The sequence below is a fragment of the Mauremys reevesii genome, linkage group 9, assembly GCF_016161935.1.
Source record: "Mauremys reevesii isolate NIE-2019 linkage group 9, ASM1616193v1, whole genome shotgun sequence".
Lineage (NCBI taxonomy): Eukaryota > Metazoa > Chordata > Testudines > Geoemydidae > Mauremys > Mauremys reevesii.
Window position 1 is genome coordinate 27,752,033 of NC_052631.1, and position 17,627 is coordinate 27,769,659.

The 17,627-nt window shown below is 41.7% G+C and overlaps 1 long non-coding RNA gene across 4 annotated transcripts; it reads left to right on the plus strand.

Moving 5' to 3' along the window:
• The first annotated feature begins 1 nt into the window (after position 1).
• On the plus strand, positions 2-6,036 carry LOC120372008. Of its 4 annotated transcripts, XR_005584692.1 has the most exons (5): positions 2-228; positions 591-853; positions 2,880-2,953; positions 3,112-3,195; positions 5,633-6,036. It is a non-coding gene; the product is annotated as an uncharacterized LOC120372008 (long non-coding RNA). The 4 variants fall into 4 exon arrangements; XR_005584691.1 differs by lacking the exon at positions 2,880-2,953 and having other exon boundaries at positions 3-257; XR_005584690.1 differs by lacking the exon at positions 2,880-2,953 and having other exon boundaries at positions 3-228.
• The last annotated feature ends 11,591 nt before the right edge of the window (positions 6,037-17,627 follow it).

The following is a 17,627-nucleotide window of genomic DNA, read 5'->3' on the forward strand; positions in this document are numbered from 1 at the left end:
GGCGGAGTCACGCGGGGCACGTACGCTGTCCGCAGCCTCCCGCTAGCGCCGGCGCGGGGAGACTCGCCGGGCTGGGGCTCCCGGCGCGGGGCGAGGAGTGGCCAGGGGTGGCCCCCGGGCCAGGGCTGCCTGAGACCAGCCTTTCCTCGGGCTAATTCCTTCCTTCCTTCCATTCCCTGTGTCTGCTTCGCACGCACCCCGCCCCGTGGTCTCTGGGTACCGTGTGCTGTAAGCCAGATCCTCCCTTCCCTTCCCCGGTGCGCTGTGCTGCCGGAAAGCCGCCCCGACGGCCTCGCTGGGGATTCTCGGCTATGAAGAGTGTTAGGCGGCGTTCGTTGCTGGCGTAGCTGACAGGGTTGCCGCCTGCTTTGCTGAAGGGGGGTGGTGGTGAATGTGGCATTGCCGCCTCTTCCTTTCCCACTGCTAGGAAGAGTTTTGTAGCCTAAGTTGCTGGGTTTGTGTGGGGTGCAAGACTCCCACAGAGGATGTGACCCCAAGCAGCTTCTGCACTTTGCTTGTGCTTATGGCCAGCCAGGGGTTATGTTCTGATAAGTGACCCCGTGAAAATTTTTTGTATTGTTCTTTCTCAGCAACTTCCAGGTCCAGTTTGTTCACCTTACAAATAAAATGTTTTCTACTTCCGAGTGCTGCAATCTCCACCTGGGATCTGAGAGTCAAGCTGGATTTTGCCTGTTGCTTGCATCACTGCTGCTAATAAATATTCAGCAATCACAACTCTCCACTAAAAGATTCTGTTGATGGTGTATATGAGAGAGAGAATCCAGCGGCCTATCCCAAAGCTGTGTTGGCTCTGCAGGGATAACACAAATACAATCTTATTTGATTCAGTAAGGTGAGCAGCTACAGTAAGTAAATTTGCCTAACATTTTTACAGTCATTTTTCTGACTAGAAGTACAATAAATTTCCACAGGAGCCTGATGAAATTGCTCAGATCAGCTAACCCACAGACACTGTACTGAGGATGGAAAAACTTTTTTTTTAGGCTAGGGATGAGCACTGATACACTGCTAGGTGATGTTCAGACACATAGTGAGAGATAGTTCCTTCCCCAAATCATTTATAGTCTAAATATATAAGATGAGAAGAAACAAAGACAGAGAAAAGTGAAGCAACTTGCCCAAGGCCACATAGCAAATCAGTGGCATAGCTGGGTTTAGAATGCAGGTCTTCTGGGTCCTACCCAAGTGACCTAGCTGCTAGATTGGGGTGGCCAAACTTATTGACTTGCTGAGCTGCATATGATAATCTTTAGAAGTTTTGAGAGCTGGGCATGGCAGATGGGGCTTAGGGCTTCAGCCTTATGGGGTGTGGCAGCTGGGGTTTGGGGCTTCAGGTGCCTCCCTCAGGTCTGAAGGCCCAAGACCGCCCTCTCCGCAGGGCAGAAGCCGCCCCACCACCCTGCCACAGGACAGAATCCCTGAGTTCCCCCTACCCCAGTCTGGTGGAGAATGGAATGGGGAGAGGGGGAGCTCCATGAGCCATACTTGAACTGTAAAAGAGCCGCATGTGGCTTGTGAGCCACGGTTTGTCCATCTCTGAACTGGATTATACTATCACCCATTTGGAGCATCACCAAAGGTAGGGATTATACAGAGGGGCTTGGCAGAGTTGGGGTAGATCCATACTAAGAAAAAAGGTAATTTTTTAAACCACATTAGTTGGAGACAGCCTAATGTTTACCTCAATGTGCTAACTTATGTTAAAACTGTACCTGACTTGTCCACGCTAATATTCTACCATGTTTCAGTTATCACATGTTAGCTAACGTAGTAAAAAAAAACCCATCTGTTTTCCGAATGAAAACAAGGCCTTGGAGAGGGAACTGTGGCTGTTGGGAAGGAGATAGTAGAGTTCTGGGGAAGGATGGGGTTTTTGAAGGGAATGAGAAGAATATAACTGACTTTGAAGGAGGGAGGGAGAAGGTTCATTGGTAGAAGAAGGGAGCCTTAAAAATGTTTGAATAAGAGAGAATAAGCATCTAAATTTTTTGACTGTCTAAACAGAATTTTTTGACTTTTTTTTTTCAGATCTCCCATAGACTCATCCAAACTTGAAACCCTATCAGAGTTAAAGTAGTGCACTGATTTAAGTTTTCTGTGCACACTAAACTTTTAAGTAATAAATGTTCAAACTATTTATTTGGTCTTTCTATGTTCACAACTATTCACTTCAGTCCACCACAGCCTATTTTCTATGGGCAAGGTTCTTATTTCAGTTGCACCTGAAATATGTAAAATGTGGAATAGTTCCAGTGATACCACTGGAGTTTTACGCTGATGTAAATCTAGATCTGGAGTAACTCCCTTGATTTTGCTAAAGTTTACACAAGTGTAATCTGGAGTAACTCTACTGACTTCACTGCTATTCCTCCAGATTTTACAACCGTGCAACTGCTATAACAATTTGTCCTTACTACAGAGTGCGCACAATGTTCAACAAATTTTTTTTATTTCAAATCTTTAGTAACTTTGTTCCACAGTTGCTGAACCTTGCACTTCCCCTGCACTGGGGCTACCATAATGTAGTTCTTTGTATTTAAAATGCAAATATTTTCTCTTCAGTATTTTACTTTCTGATCCTGAAGGGAGTATGAGCTATTCTGTTCCATAATCAGCTGTGATTGTTAAAGAGTCATATTGTATGGTTTAGTTGTACTTTTATGCTTTATTTTAACCACCATTTATAATCTGAACCAACTTTGCCCCAGACTACTCAGCAAGCTTTAGTTTATCCTCTCCTTTAGTTGTGGTCTCTAGGTGCTACGAATAATAATATTAAAGTCTTATATTCTCTCTGGTGAGCATTGTTGTGCTGTTGTCTTAGCATTGAATGAACTGTAAAGCATCCTGCATTTTAGAATGTATTGCACCCCTCCTGCCAGGAAGCCCTGAAATTCACAAGATTTGAAGACAACAGACAGCACAGAAAGTGGTGAGATTCTCTGAAATTTCAAGATCAGGAAGTGTAGGCATCTTGCTAAGGTTTGGGAAGAAGCAGGAGTGATACTTACCCATAGTTATCAAACCTAAGAAAAGGCTTTGATTTAATATTTGTGCTGAGACTTTCTTGTTTTTTTTTTCCCTACCCAGTTTGGCCATTCCTGGATTTTACTAAGGGCTGGTGCAGTGATTGAGAAAAGGGGTGACATGCTGGAAATGATTGACCCAATGAAGGTTTGAGCAGTTTTGTTTCTGACTGTACTAATTTGACTCTGTCAGTTGCACCCCACTGAGAAAACTCATTTACTGTAGTCAAGTCGAGAGACGTCCACTCATTTCATGCCCCAAAAGTGCAAACAGCTTCAGTGTTGCAAGATCGAGAGTACAGTAAGAATAGTGCTTAGCAGTTACCTTTTTCAAAGGGCTCTATAAACATTAATCAGTTAATCCTCAGAGCTATGAGGCAGGTATTATCACCCCTATTTTATAGAGGAAGCAAATGAGGCTCATAGAGATTAAAGAGCATAATTTTTACTCATTTATGGTAGTGTAAAAATACAGTGGCATTAATCTGGAGTTTTCCTTAATTGACTTTAAGGGAGTTACTTCAGTCTTATACGGGTGTAAATTAGAGCGGCATTGGCCCTAAGTGATTTGCCCGAGACTATACAGCAAATCAGTGGCACAGCTAGAATCAGAATTCAGAAGAACCCACTCCCTGATCTGTACTCCGTCATCAAGCCTTTATTCATCATATAACACAGTAGACGTAGTGTGAGCCTGCAGGTAGATACTCCTGGGTTCTTGACCTAGGTGTGTCTGCATGGAGGCAGATTAATAAGGCTTCCTTTTTATAGGAGTTCAGTTTCATAAAGTTGAAATCTCTAGGACCTGCAGGTCTGCACATAAAAGCTGCCATTCATTAGTCAAGGCTTAAACTAGAGTGATGATTGGAGAGAGATCCCTTTTATCATCTGTATAGCAGTGCAAACGGGCTGCACAGATGGAATTTAAAGCCTACTATGTAAGCAGCACATATACACTGAAGGGAAGATGTCCTGCCATAGTGATGACTACATGGGTCAGAAGCAAATGTTAACTAAACCAGGCCCCAAGGATTCCCTCCTAAATCAGATTATAGTAGTAGTATAGCTCTTATAAGATAAATAATTGTTCTTTTGCTTCAAAATATAGAAAACAACTTCGGACTGTCACATTTACAGCTTCCATAATAGCTGTACCAAGTATCTTTGCCATCTCAGCTGTATCACTCCAAATAATTCCCCCTACATTAACTGTGCAATATCTAAATTTACTCCCTGTGTCACAGTCCTCACATCTGTTAGCTGTAGTTAAGAGTCTTGCATACATCCAATGCAATTTTAAAAACGCTTTCAAGATAGCAATGTTGTAGTGGTGTTGGTCCCAGGATATTAGAGCGACAAAGTGGGTGAGAGAAGATCTTTTATTGGGTGAATTTCTTTTGGTGAAAGAGACAAGCTTTTGAGCTATGTAGAACTCTTCTTCTTCTTCAGAATTCTGTGCAGCTCCTTAGCTGGTCTCTCTCACCAACAGAAGTTGGTCCAATAAAAGATATTACCTCACCCACCTTGTCTCTTTAAAATAGTGAGTCAAGTTAAGAAAGTTGGTATCATTTTTGACCATGCCCTTTCCACCGATTAGCCCCCATGTGTCAGAGATGGTGTAAAGGTGTTTTTCCACATGGTTTGCGCAGACCACACAATTGTTTATCTCATGACAACCTCACAACAGCAGCTCATGCCCTTTTCGCTGCACGACTTAATTCCTTCTTATCAGGTTTTCAGCATCTCTATTGCTCGCATATTGTTCAGAATGAAGCAGTGTGTTTTCTCACTGGGGTGAGCAATTGCAGTCATATTACACCTGCCCTCTTTCCTCTGCATTAGCTGTTTATAAAGTGGCAGATTGAATTTAAGTTGTTGATTTTTAAATCCCTTAATGGTGTAGACCTAGCCTACATTTGCACTCTCTTTCATGACTTGGCTTGATGGCTATTTGCACGCTTATGTGACCTTTCTTTGCCATGCGTAAAGTGACAGGCCCATAATGAATGTAACTCACTCCTCTGTTTCAGTTCATATCGCCCCGCTTAAAAAAACAAACAAACAAAAAAAAACCCCTCCTTCACTTTTTTCTTTTCTGAGATGTTATTTATGTTGACTGCTGTTGGCCCCATGGTTCTAATCTTACTCCCTGCATATTTTCCCCATTTTTAGTCCTTTTTTTTTTTTTGACTCCGTTGAATTTTGATAAAGTTTTTCTTTAATACCATGTTTTTTTATGTTTCATAGTGTAGTTACAGTATTGCACAGTGTCCGAAGTGGTTGAGTAGAGGCTTTATAAATATTATTTTGATATCACCAAATTGTGAAATAAACTTCACAGTTGTAACATACTTCAAGAAACTGATTTGTGCAGTTTTTCATAGAGTTATGGAGAGAAACAGTTTGCTTGGGAATAGTGTAGGTGTGAGAGGATCAGTGGTAACATACATGTTGCTGAATGGTAGTTCCACATGTTGTTCTATGCATATATATTTACTGAAATTTATGAATTATTTGTTGAAGTTCAAGACAATGTCTTTCACAACATGTTTTGTTTCCTGCTTTGAACAATGTCAAAATCCTAGATGGGCCTAAAGCAAACCCTCAGATCTGAACACAGTGAATTTTGCGTGAAGGTTTGGTTAACCTTAGATGGCTGGGCCATAGCTCTATAATGGAATGAACCAAAACCTGAATACAAACTCTGTGGAAGTTTGGATCTGGTGCCAAATCAAACTCGTGGTCCATCTAGTCCAGTACCCTGTATCTGGCCAGTTCCAGGGGATTCAGAAGAAGATGCAAGAAATCCTATAATGGACAAGTTTCAAAGACCATGTTTTTTGTGAAAGTTTCTGCATAAAAGTTCTGCAGTCAGTGCTTATTCTCTGAGGCCTGTGGCTTTGAGTATTTTTTAGTCTTTGATAATTTTTGAATCCTGTCTGTTGTAACTGTGAGTGTTTTTATTATTTAAATTAAATGTCTAATCCATTTTGGAATCCTGCTAAAGTCTTGGCCGCCGTACTGTCTTGTAATAGTGAGTTCTAAAGGTTAATTTTACATTGTGTAAAATAGTAACTATAGATTGTAGAAATCCTCCCACTTCACAATTCTCCAGTATCTCTCAACAGAAGCACCATTTAAAGTGGGAATAGTTTTCACTGCCTTCTGAATGGTTCAGAGGCCCCTGTTTTGGTATTTGGAGGGGGCGCTCTATAACCTTGAAACAGTCTTGTTTACAAAGTACACACTGCCTAGTTTAGATCAAAATGTCTTTAAAATAATCCCATCTTCCACTGAGAGTATGCCTACTTTACTGAAGTTCTTTATAAAAATAATTTATAGCTAGGAAGTTTCACAGCCATTATTTTAAATCTAAGTTTATTTTATTGCTTCTAATACTGGCTGATTTGTGTTATGAATGTTGCTAGAAAAATAAGATGGAATACATTTATAGATAAAGTTAAAGCTGTTTCATTAAATGTTAATGGATATACTTGTCCAGCTGAGAGAGCACAGATTTTAACATGTATTGTATTAAGCACTTAATTCTGATATGGCTTATATTCAGGAAGACCATTTGGATAGATAGAGCTGAGCATCACTTACGTGAACATGGATTGGGGAAATGTTTTGTTCTAGCAGTAAAAATAAACAGAAAGTCGACTTCAGTTGGTCCAGAAAACTACAGTTCTGAAGAAAGATGATATATTTTAGTTCTGGAATTGCCTTTAATATCAGTATCTCCATTTAAATTACTGCTGTTCCCTCCCTTCCTCATTATAGATACATTTTAGGTTGGTTTGGGGGCCACAGCTAAGATTTGAGTTACACGTGGAAAGACTTTAATTGTGCCACGTCACATGTGTGGAAAGGAAAGTGTATTTGTTATGTACATGTAAAAGTAATTAAAATACAAATATTTTTTATTATTTTTGAGGGAATAACAAGGCAGAGAAACAGAAAACCAACTTTATACACAGCCAACATTTACAGAGTGCAAATATATTCAGTTTCCATACCTTAGTACAGAGCTGGGTAGTAAGCAGCATTTGATGTACAGATGCAGAGAAAAGAAGATTAAAAAAAATCATGGCCCTCTGGTATCCAGTTTCATTCCCAAAGCAAATGTTCTTGGCTGATCACTGGTTTAAGAAATCTTTAATGAAAATTATTAATGCAGCTTTAGAAAAAATATTGGAAACACTTATGCTTGTTACAGTTCAGATCTGTATTTCTTTTGTTTGGCAGGCTTACAGCTTCTTATTCTTGACAAAGAATTTAACCCCACATTTAAAAAGCTGTATGTCTTCAAAGGAAATTAAAGTGACAACTCATGAAAGAAAATGTCATGCTCAGATGTATTGGAGCATGAGCTTTCATGGGTGAATACCCACTTCGTCGGATGCATTGTATTCACCCACGAAAGCTCATGCTCCAATATGTCTGTTAGTCTATAAGGTGCCACAGGACTCTTTGCTGCTTTTACAGATCCAGACTAACACGGCTACCCCTCTGCTACATGCTCAAATGGTTATGTTTTCAGAATCTATTAGATTAGAATTGAGCCCAGCCAAAATACCAAATCTGATATCCCTGAAGATTGGAGAAATTTATATATTGATTTGAAATTTGCTTCATTTCTAAAATTGCCTAAACCAAAATCCAAAGCTAAACAAACTTTGTGGGTCAGAGTCAGATGCATCTTTAGCTTAGCTGAAGCAGGGGTTCCCAAACTTGGTTTGCAGCTTGTTCAGTGTAAGCCCCTGGCGGGCCATGAGATGCTTTGTTTACCTGAGCGTCCACAGGTACGTCCGCTTGCAGCTCGGGCCAGGCCACTGCTTCCCGCAGCTCCCACTGGCCAGGCACGGCGAACCGTGGCCACTGGGAGCTGTGAGCAGCCGTACCTGCGGATGCTCAGGTAAACAAAGTGTCTTCCCCTGAACAAGCCACGAGCCAAGTTTGGGAACCCCTGAGCTAAAGGTAGTTTTTCCTACAGACTATGAATAACATATTACAGTCAGCCTCTGAAAAAGGTAAATTTATGAAAGACTTTGCATTCTATACTTACTGATGATTTCAAAATGATATTTTTAATTCTTAGAGATTGGGAAACACTGAGAACATTTGAATAGACTGAGATCATACTGAGTTCATAGGGAGGGTTACTTACCTATAAGATCTAGTGAGTTCCGAGTATTCTCTAGAAAAGCTGGTCAGTGACGTTGAAAAGTTTGCTAATGTCCTGAGGTTCAGAGCAGGCCTTTCACTGGGTTGAGTGAGAATATTTTATTTTCAATATTTTGGAAAGTTGGGGTTGGACCCCATTTAGTCAGTTGGTTAAGATTTGGGGAAAAAAACCCAACCCACCCTTGTTATGTTCTGATATTGATTAAAAATACCTATACTGTATTTGTAAGAGGAATGTCATGCCCCCATCTGTATTTGCAGTATATATTTAGGGTCAAATTTAATAGTCCTTCATTGAACAAAACTGCCAGCTTGAAAACTGAAGTTAGTGGGAGTTTTTCTTAATAAAGGATCATAGAATTTGGCCCATATCTTCAGGCCTTTCTGTGGTGGTCATCACCGTAGTATCTGAGTACTTCACAAACATTCATCCTCACAAGCTATAAACTTGGGTACCTCACATTCTAGGTAAGCATCGTAACACCCTTGAATTATAACAATTGTTACTCTTTCTCTCTCACTCAATAGCTATTCATTGTCTTTCATAGTGGTACTTCATAGTCATTCATCATTACAAATCATAGTACTGTAATTCATAGTGACAATGATTAGTCATTGGGCCAGAGAGCAGTACTAAGACTGATGCTGTAGCCTGGTGGTTCAGGCACCTACCCAGTAAATTGGAGACCCAAGTTTATAGGTTGTGGGGAGCTTGAGAGAAAAAGCACACCTCAAAATATTCCATAGCTCAGTGACTAACATGCCCTTTTGCCATGTAGGAGACTTAAGTTCATCTCCATTCTCCATATCAGGCAAAGGGAGAACTAAACCTTGGTCTTCTGCCTCCCAGGTGAGTACCCTAACCACTGGCCTAAAAGTTACAGGGAAACTTTAAACTCTTCCTGCAGCCGTTTTGTGAACCTAGTCCTTGTTTGCTTTTGTTAAAATACCCAAAATCAAAATGAAAATGTTTGTGTTGCGTCAAACAAAACATTTTGTTCAGCCTCACTTGATTTTTTGTGTAACCTTTTGTTGCCAAAATTAAAAAAAAAAAACGATTTCAGTTCAATCTAAAACAAAATGTTTTTTAGTTTTTCTTTCTGGAATTGCCAGCAAACTGAAAAACCCCTTATTTGCCCAACTCTAATTGTTACCTGATAGCTCCCATTTTTCCATTCTCAGCTGATGCTGACTGTTTTTTAGATTTCTGAGTGACCTCCATCAAGCCATTATAGTCCACTCTGGTCCCCTGCTGGCTGGGCAAAGAGAGGCAGCTAGGTCTGTCTTCAGACAGCAACCTCTCTGGGCCACACTGCAGCATTCTGCCTTTTTTTTTTTTTTTGGGGCGGGGGGAACACAGGCTAGGAGGGGCAAATGGGGCGGGCAACAAGGGGCAAAGCTAGGGGGCCTGTTGCAGAGGGGAAGGGGTCAGTCCAGGGAAGGGTGGGGGGTGCGTGCACCCACGAGCACTTGTGCAAAGGCAGTGTTTGGCTGGCTGCTGCTGGAGGCCCAAACGGTGGCAATAGGGTGTATTCTGCTCTATTACAGGACAGAACAGAGAGAGCAACTAGGCCAGTAAGGGAGTGAATTGAGAGGAGATGTATTCAGCTGCCAGGTCTGTAGCCAACTTTTCTGCCATTGCAGGAAGAGCCTTAGGGGAAGGGAGAATGCATACAGGAAGGAAAACACAAGTTCTGAAGTGATTTGGGGTGAGAGAAAATGAGGTGAGTTTGGGAAAGGGAGGGAATGGGGGAATTTAGTGAGATGCAGGAGACTAGATTTTTGGGAGAGGGCATAGGCACTAGCAATTGAGAGAAGAGACTAAGGAAGATTATAAAGGAGGGGAAGGAGAAAGTGGCAACATTTTAGGCCTGGGGAATATGCAGAAATAGAAGAGAGAAAGTGGGGAGGGGTTGGGGCTGGAGAAGGTGAGAAATGGGAAAGGGCCGTTGGGGAAGGAGAGACTTATTTAGAGAGCTAGGGAGGAGAGAACTAGGTGTTTGGGGGAAGGGAGGGAATTAGGTGAATTTCAGAAAAGAGATGGGTGCTGAGGGCAGAGAGAGAGAGAGAGAAGTTTGGGGGAATGAGAAATTAGATAAATTCAAGGGAAGTAGGGGTGGGGAAGGGATTTTAAACCGAGAGAAGTCTAGAAGGGAAGAAGAGGAGGCCTGGAGTGCTTTTCCAGTGGCTGGAAACTTGTTGTGGCTTCCAAAAACAACTGCCAGGAAAGACCTGTGAAGGAAGGATGGCAGTCAGCCAAAGACTCTTCTTTGGGAGGAGAAGCTGGAGAGACCAAAGTGAGCCCAAATAATTTGTGGAAGGCAAGAGAGAAGGAAGTAATTTGTGTTGGCAACCTCCATGTGGTTTTGTGTGTCTTAATGGTGCTTCACGAGAGTGGCTTTGTTCAGTCCAACTTTTGTGAAACCATCTTTCCTTAACAGAGCCATTGTCTCAGGGTCTGAGATATTCATCTGCTACTAGTGTTCTTTGCCCTTTGTTTTCCTTTGAAATGATGAATAATGTAAATTGTTCAGTGACTGGGACTTGGCTTTGAATATCCAGGAGAACGTTAAGGATGGGTCAGATTTGCAAAGTTGTGCACAAAAGTAGAGTCATTCAAAATGCACATGTCTTGTTGGATTTCTGGTCTTTTTTTCTCCCCTTGATTAGTATGAAGATTTGAAAGAATAAAAATCTTATTATATAAAAGTGATTTTATTCAAAGTGTTCTCTTGCTGCGGTCATCTTATCTTTTCCATAGTCCTGCCTCCTTTGCATGGATGATAACATTATTTAAAACTGTCTGAGCCATGTTCATGTTGAAAACTAGAAAATGTATACACAGAGAGTCTTCATCACTGGAAGAGTCTTGTATGGGTGATACAAAAAGAGGATTCAGCTCGGATTTCTTTTTTTATCTATCTTTTTATAGGATTATAGATTTAAACATTGGACACTGTATGTAAAAGAAAACCCCAAATCATACCTATGGGATATTGGTGATAACATGTAAATACTTAAGAAATCATCAAACAGGATAAAGTAAAATGCACCCACTGTTTGCTGAGGGGTGGAGCGGTGAAGTCTATACTTTCTAAGAAATTAATACAGGCCCTTTCTGTCCATAATCGACATTCAGAAAACGTAAAAATAAATGGATATTTTTACGTTAATGTTTTGCTTGGAGGGATCAAGGGCGCCATTGATGCAGTGGTTACTGTGTATACTAGTGTTGTTTATGGAAAATGACTCTTGGGTTGCAACAGAACATGTTGCCAATTTTTTTTTTTTAATGGAGAAGTATTTATATGCCCTTGTGGTTTACTGTGTAAAAATTGCTTAAGCCCAGTGGGCTAAATTCATCCCTGATGTAACTCCACTGAAGTGAGGTCAGTGACTTGCTGAATCATTTTAAGACAAATTTCGAATATATAATCTTCTGGCCAAAGATAAATGAAGTGACATTTGTGAAATCCTTTAAACTAGTTAACCGGGCTAAGGGTCCTGCTATAGATCTCAGTTGATAAAACTGTATTTCTTCCCCTTTCTCTACACTTTCTCCAGCAGACCTAGGTCCTGATTCTCATTTGTACTAAGGCTGCTGTCAGGGCTGCCACCTTTGAGACACAGAAAAAACAACATCTGGCGACCCACTGCCAACACAAAGTGCCCTAGTGCCGACTATTGCTAATTTATTACAAAAATGTTTTAGAGAAACATTTTACACCAAAAACCCACAATATGTGTATCTTTTTATTTTTCTGACCTTATCCTAACAGGGCACTGCAGTCTGGTGTCCAGTGGTGTGAACTGTAGTGAATTCTAACGTTGGTCAAGTGGTGGTGGGGAGAGAAAGGCACATTAAATGTTTTAACTGGCAAAGCAGTACAAAAAAGAGCCTAGCTACTTTATACCGCACTGGCAGTGTAAAGGAGCTGTAAAGTAGGTGTAGAGTGGGTCCCTTTATAGCCAGAATCAGATCCTCAATTGTCACATTTTTTTTCCTCAGGATTCAGTTTTTACAAACTCTTGGTTTTATTCACTGCAGAAGACTTGTATCATCCCCCAGAGTAAAGCCCCACAAACTCCAGTTAGATTTCAGCTCCTACAGCCAGCTATGAACAGAGACTCCCCTCAAAAATGTGAGACTTGCTCTTTGTCTCTCTGGAACAGGAGCTCAATTATTCCAAATAAAACTGACCAAAAAATTGTATACCTCTACCCCGATATAACGCTGTCCTCGGGAGCCAAAAAATCTTACTGCGTTATAAGTGAAACCGTGTTATATCGAACTTGCTTTGATCCACTGGAGTGCACCGCCCCACCCCTCCCCCGAGCACTGCTATACCGCGTTATATCCTAATTTGTGTTCTATCAGCTCACATTATATCGGAGTAGAGGTGTATTAGAAATTGTCTGTGCAGATCAGTGGCGAGAGAGGGAGAAACACTGGCAGCACATTCATTTTTATCACACTAAGCCAGCCAACTGCAGACAGGGCAAGGATAAATTCTGTTGACAAATTGGCTTTAGTTTGGGCTATGAGAGGTTTATAATGAAGGGACCAAAGTTCCTTATGAGATTTAGATATGTTCACTCACAAGTATTTAATGTTCTAATTTTCTCTTTTAAAGAGTGTGTGCGGCAGGTAGTATGTTCTTTCTCTACTGGTCCCTGAAGAATGTTCTCTGTTAAATTAGGTTGAGAACCTGAAAGCTCCCTTTATTGAGACATCACACCCACTTTCTAGAACTGCTCTGCAGCTTGTACTCTAGTCTAGTACTAGTGTATTTTGTATGCTGTTATTCCAGTGAAAGCCCTCCAGAAGGCATGTGTAAATTCTTTGGGTCAAGTAGCTTGCTGCTCACCAGCCGCACAAGCGGGAAGAAGCTTTTCCCCATGCGGTTCCCCTTGTGCAGTGTCCTAGCGCAATTTCACTCCCTGTGTGTCCTAGCACTTCTAGAAGCATGTTATCCCAAAATGGGCAGGGGAGCCCCTTCCCCACCTCGAGATCAGCAGCACTATCTGGCTGTGGAGATGGGAGTATGCTGCACTACGGGATGATGCAATAAGCATACTACCCTGGGCACCTGAGTGTTTTGGGTGGGACTGTACCTTCCCAAGGCTCAATCCCCTCTGGAGTTTCTACTGAGGGGGTGTGAGTCTGCATCACCCCAACTCAGGGTAGCGTTTTGCTGCACCAGTCAACCCCTTTCTTACATTCAAGCTTGATGAGTCCTAAGAAAGCCTTTCCTGCTTTCATTGAGTATTGTTAAAATTGCTTTGGAAAGGCAGTCTGTTGGGGAGTTTCTAGTTCTCATATCCTCCTTCTCCCCACCCACTGCCACAGTTTCACCCATGCCTCCTTCCTTAACTTACTGTTTGTTTCCTTCTGCCATTCTCATCGTGGTGCCTTCTTCCATGTCACACATTACCCTTGGAACTCTCTCCCTTTCATTGGTCAAATGACCACCTTGTTTTTATTCCAATTGTTCCTTAACACATTTGTCTTCAAAGCCTACCCTCTTTAATCTACCAAAGTCAGAAGAACGTTAAAAACATTAGTACTTCTTTGGGATTGCAGCATCTCCTGGGAAGTCTGGTGCACTGTATCTAAACTGTATTTTCTGTGTAATTTTAGAATGTATATTTCTTAGGTCAGGGACCATGCCTTGTACAGCACCATGCACACTGTTGGCACTCAGTAAATTAATAATCAGGGAAAGTAACGGTGCTGATCCTCCTACCAGATTTGCTAAAAGTTAATAGTAGTTCTCTACAAAGTTATTTTGTTCTTTTAAAAACTGCATTGCCTTATTGATTGGAAAACTGTAGGCATATAGCCCAGGGGAGGGTAATTCAGACATCTTGGAGACAGAACATAAGGCGTAGATGACAAAGGGTATCCTTGGCTTGCACCGGATGATGGGAACTGGCATACGGCCATTGCTTATATGAGAACAGAACAATCTCAATATAGTTTGGACCAAGTCCTATTTGTTTAAAGCTCAAAATGGACAGCTTAACTCTACAGTGCTTTGCAGCAGAGCCAGTCCCAGGGACATGCCAGCCTTTGACATTGTACCCCAGAGGCAGCTATAAAGCAACATTTTTTTGTTGAGCTTCTGGGCGTAAGAGGAATGATGGGGGTACAGTGTGGGAGAATAAAGGAGTTACTGTCCCCAGGCACTTCACACTTCCTTTGTATATGACTGGTGCTGTACACTGTAATCTACACAATCATTACCACTCTGGTTGTTTGCCATGTAAAATTATCTTACACCATCAGCCTCTCTTTTCAATGGTGTCTCTGATCTTGATGTACCAATTTTTGTAAAATATTTTTTTCTAAGTTCATTGCTAGAACCAGTGGCAGTTCTTCCCTTAGAACACCTGGGGCCCTCTCCCACTAAGTGAAACAAAATGTGTTTTCTTTTATTTTAACTCCCCAAGTCGATATATCATTCACAGCTATTTAACCATGTAGAAGTGTCCATTTGGGGACAGCAGCAATGCAGTGCCCCAGACTGTGTAGCACACGTTCCAGCAGGGAGATACAGCTCGTGCTGATAACACTCTTTTCATTCCACTAGTAGCTCTGGGGGATATTAAACAGCACTATGAACATTAGACATTTTAAAATCAGGAGGTCTAGATAACTTACATCCAAGAGTTTTAGAAGAGCTGTCTGAGCTTGCTGGATCATTAATGTTGGTTTTCAATAAATTTTGGAGCACTGGGGAAATTCCAGAAGACTGGAAGAAAGCTAATGTTGTTCCGGTTTTTTAAAAATGGTAAACTGAATCACCCATGTAATTTATAGGCCTGTCAGCCTGACTTGGATCCTGGGCAAGATAATGGAGCAGTTAAAACAGGACTTGATTAATAAAGAATTAAAGGGGGGGTAATGTAAAACTAAATTGCTATCCTGTTTTTATGAGATTACAAGCTTGGCTGAAAAAAGTAATAGTGGTGATGTAATCTATCTAGACTTCTCTAAGGCGTTTGAGTGCTACTGCATGACATTTTGATTAAAAAAAACCTCGAACAATATAAAATTAACATGGAAGACATTAAATGGATTTAAAACTGGCTAATTGATAGGTCTTAAAATGGACTTGTAAACAGGGAATTGTCATTGAATGGATGTGTTTCCAGTGGGGTCTCACACGGATTAGTTCTTGACCCTATGCTATTTAATATTTTTATCAATGATCTAGAAGAAAACATAAAATCATCATTGATAAAGTTTTCAGATGACACAAAAATTGGGAGAGTGGTAGATAATGTAGGTGACAGGCCACAGATTCAGAGTGATCTGGATCACTTGATAAACTAGGTGCAAGCAAACAATGTGTTTTAATATGGCTAAATGTAAACATACACTGTGACTGGTTCCCCCTGGGGTGTGAGCTGGAACTTGGGTACCACTATGCCCCCTGACCCACCAGCCTGGGCTCCCTATCACACTGTACTGCTGTGACAAGCTGCAAAGCCCTCCAGCCTGCGCTTTCACCAGCATTCACCCAGGTAGGGACATACCCAGCTGCAATTAGATGCAGGCTCTGTAACCACCAGCTGCCCAGTTTAGGACCCCAGAGCTGTACCGTCCTATCCTGGTCAAATCAGGCCAGTATATGGGTTTAATACCTGGTCTACCTCTCCCTCAGTGTGATGAGGACAATGCACATTTGTGGTAACTTAGCAGAGATTTCCCCCAAGCACTCCAGTCAAAGCTCACTGATTAAAACAAAAACAAGTTTATTAACTACAAAAGATAAATTTTAAGTGACAGTAACTAGATCAAAGCAGATTACCTAGCAAACAAACAAAAACATAAACTAAGCTTAATATACTCAATAGATTGTATATGAATAGCAGATTCTCACCCTAACTGATGGTACAACAGGCCGCAGATTCTTAAAGGGTAAGCTTCACTTGCTTTACAGCTTGGAATCCCCAGGTGTTTGATACACAGGCTAGAAATCCCATTAGCCTGGGTCCAACAATTCCCCCAGTTCAGTCTTTGTTCCTCAGGTGTTTCCAGGAGTCTTCTAGTGTGGGGAGTGAAGAACCACAGAAGATGTCACTCCCTGCCTTATATAGCTTTTGCATAGGGCGGGAACTCTTTGTTCCAAAGCTTGGTTCCCAGACCAGTCTGTGGAAAAATACTGACATCCCAAGATGGAGTCCAGCATCATATGGCCTGGTCACGTGTTGTCAGAGCAGTACCGGTATGGTGCTCTGCTTTCTCCTTGTTGATATCACTTGGCTGTGTGCGTGAGTTCCCTCTGTGTGCTGCCCCAGCTTTGCAGATAGCTGACACAGCAGACCTGACGAGAACCCCCAATAACCACAGAGTCCAGTAAGATGCAAAGCCACGTCGGCTAGGTTTATTGCGACCTCGGACACCCGTGCAGGGTCCCCGTAGATTACTTAGTCTACCGGGCATACTGCGAGAGAGTGCTTCTTGGCAAGGACCTGGCTCAGTGGCGGGACTTTCCACTCCCCCTTCGGCTGGACAAAGGCACCGCCCCAGAGATGCATTCTTATACACAGATACAAACAAGTTACACATCACACCTGACGTATTGAGGTGCAACCCCTCTACGTAGCACGGTACAATCCCTCTACGTATTAAAGTGCCGCCTTCTACCTTGTACATGTTGGTTCGATCAAAACAACTCTATCCATCATTTTACCCTTTTGCCCCTGTCATTGGGATTGGCCAGCCTGTTCTTTGTTATCTGTGTGGAATGTGCAAGTATGTGAATGTTCTGATATCTAGTGTTCAGTACCTTTTTAGGTACGTATCTTCTTGCAGCATCAGCCCTTTCCTTGCCAGCTTTTGTGAGCAGGGCCTGCCTCTGGCTCACAGCTTAACTTTGCTTTATGTTAGCAAAGTCTTGATCATTACTTTATACCAGGCCTCTGATACCAAGGTTTATATCTTAGGGCCTCCTCTTACTACAACATGTCCTTGTAGAGTTATAGCAGCCATCACTCACAGGCTTTTGTGGCATTCTCAGGAAGACTCACCAGGTGGGAGATAAGCTTCTCCTAGGGCCTATTGTTTTCCCTAATGGCTCATTGCCCTGAATAAGCCCTTCCCAACCAGCTATCTAGACTGAAATCATCTTGTCTAGTGGGTGTTATCCCGGTTTAACTACATTTGAAATACAGATACATAGTCAATATTCGTCACTTCAGATACAAAAATGATACATGCACATAAATAGGATAATCATATTTGGCAAATCATAACTTTTCCAAAGACCTCTCACATGACCCATCTTGCATAAAATGCATCATAATTGTGCCACAATCATATAATAATATCACTATGAAGAATATGGCATGCTGTGCCATATATACATCTGGGGGGAGAAGACT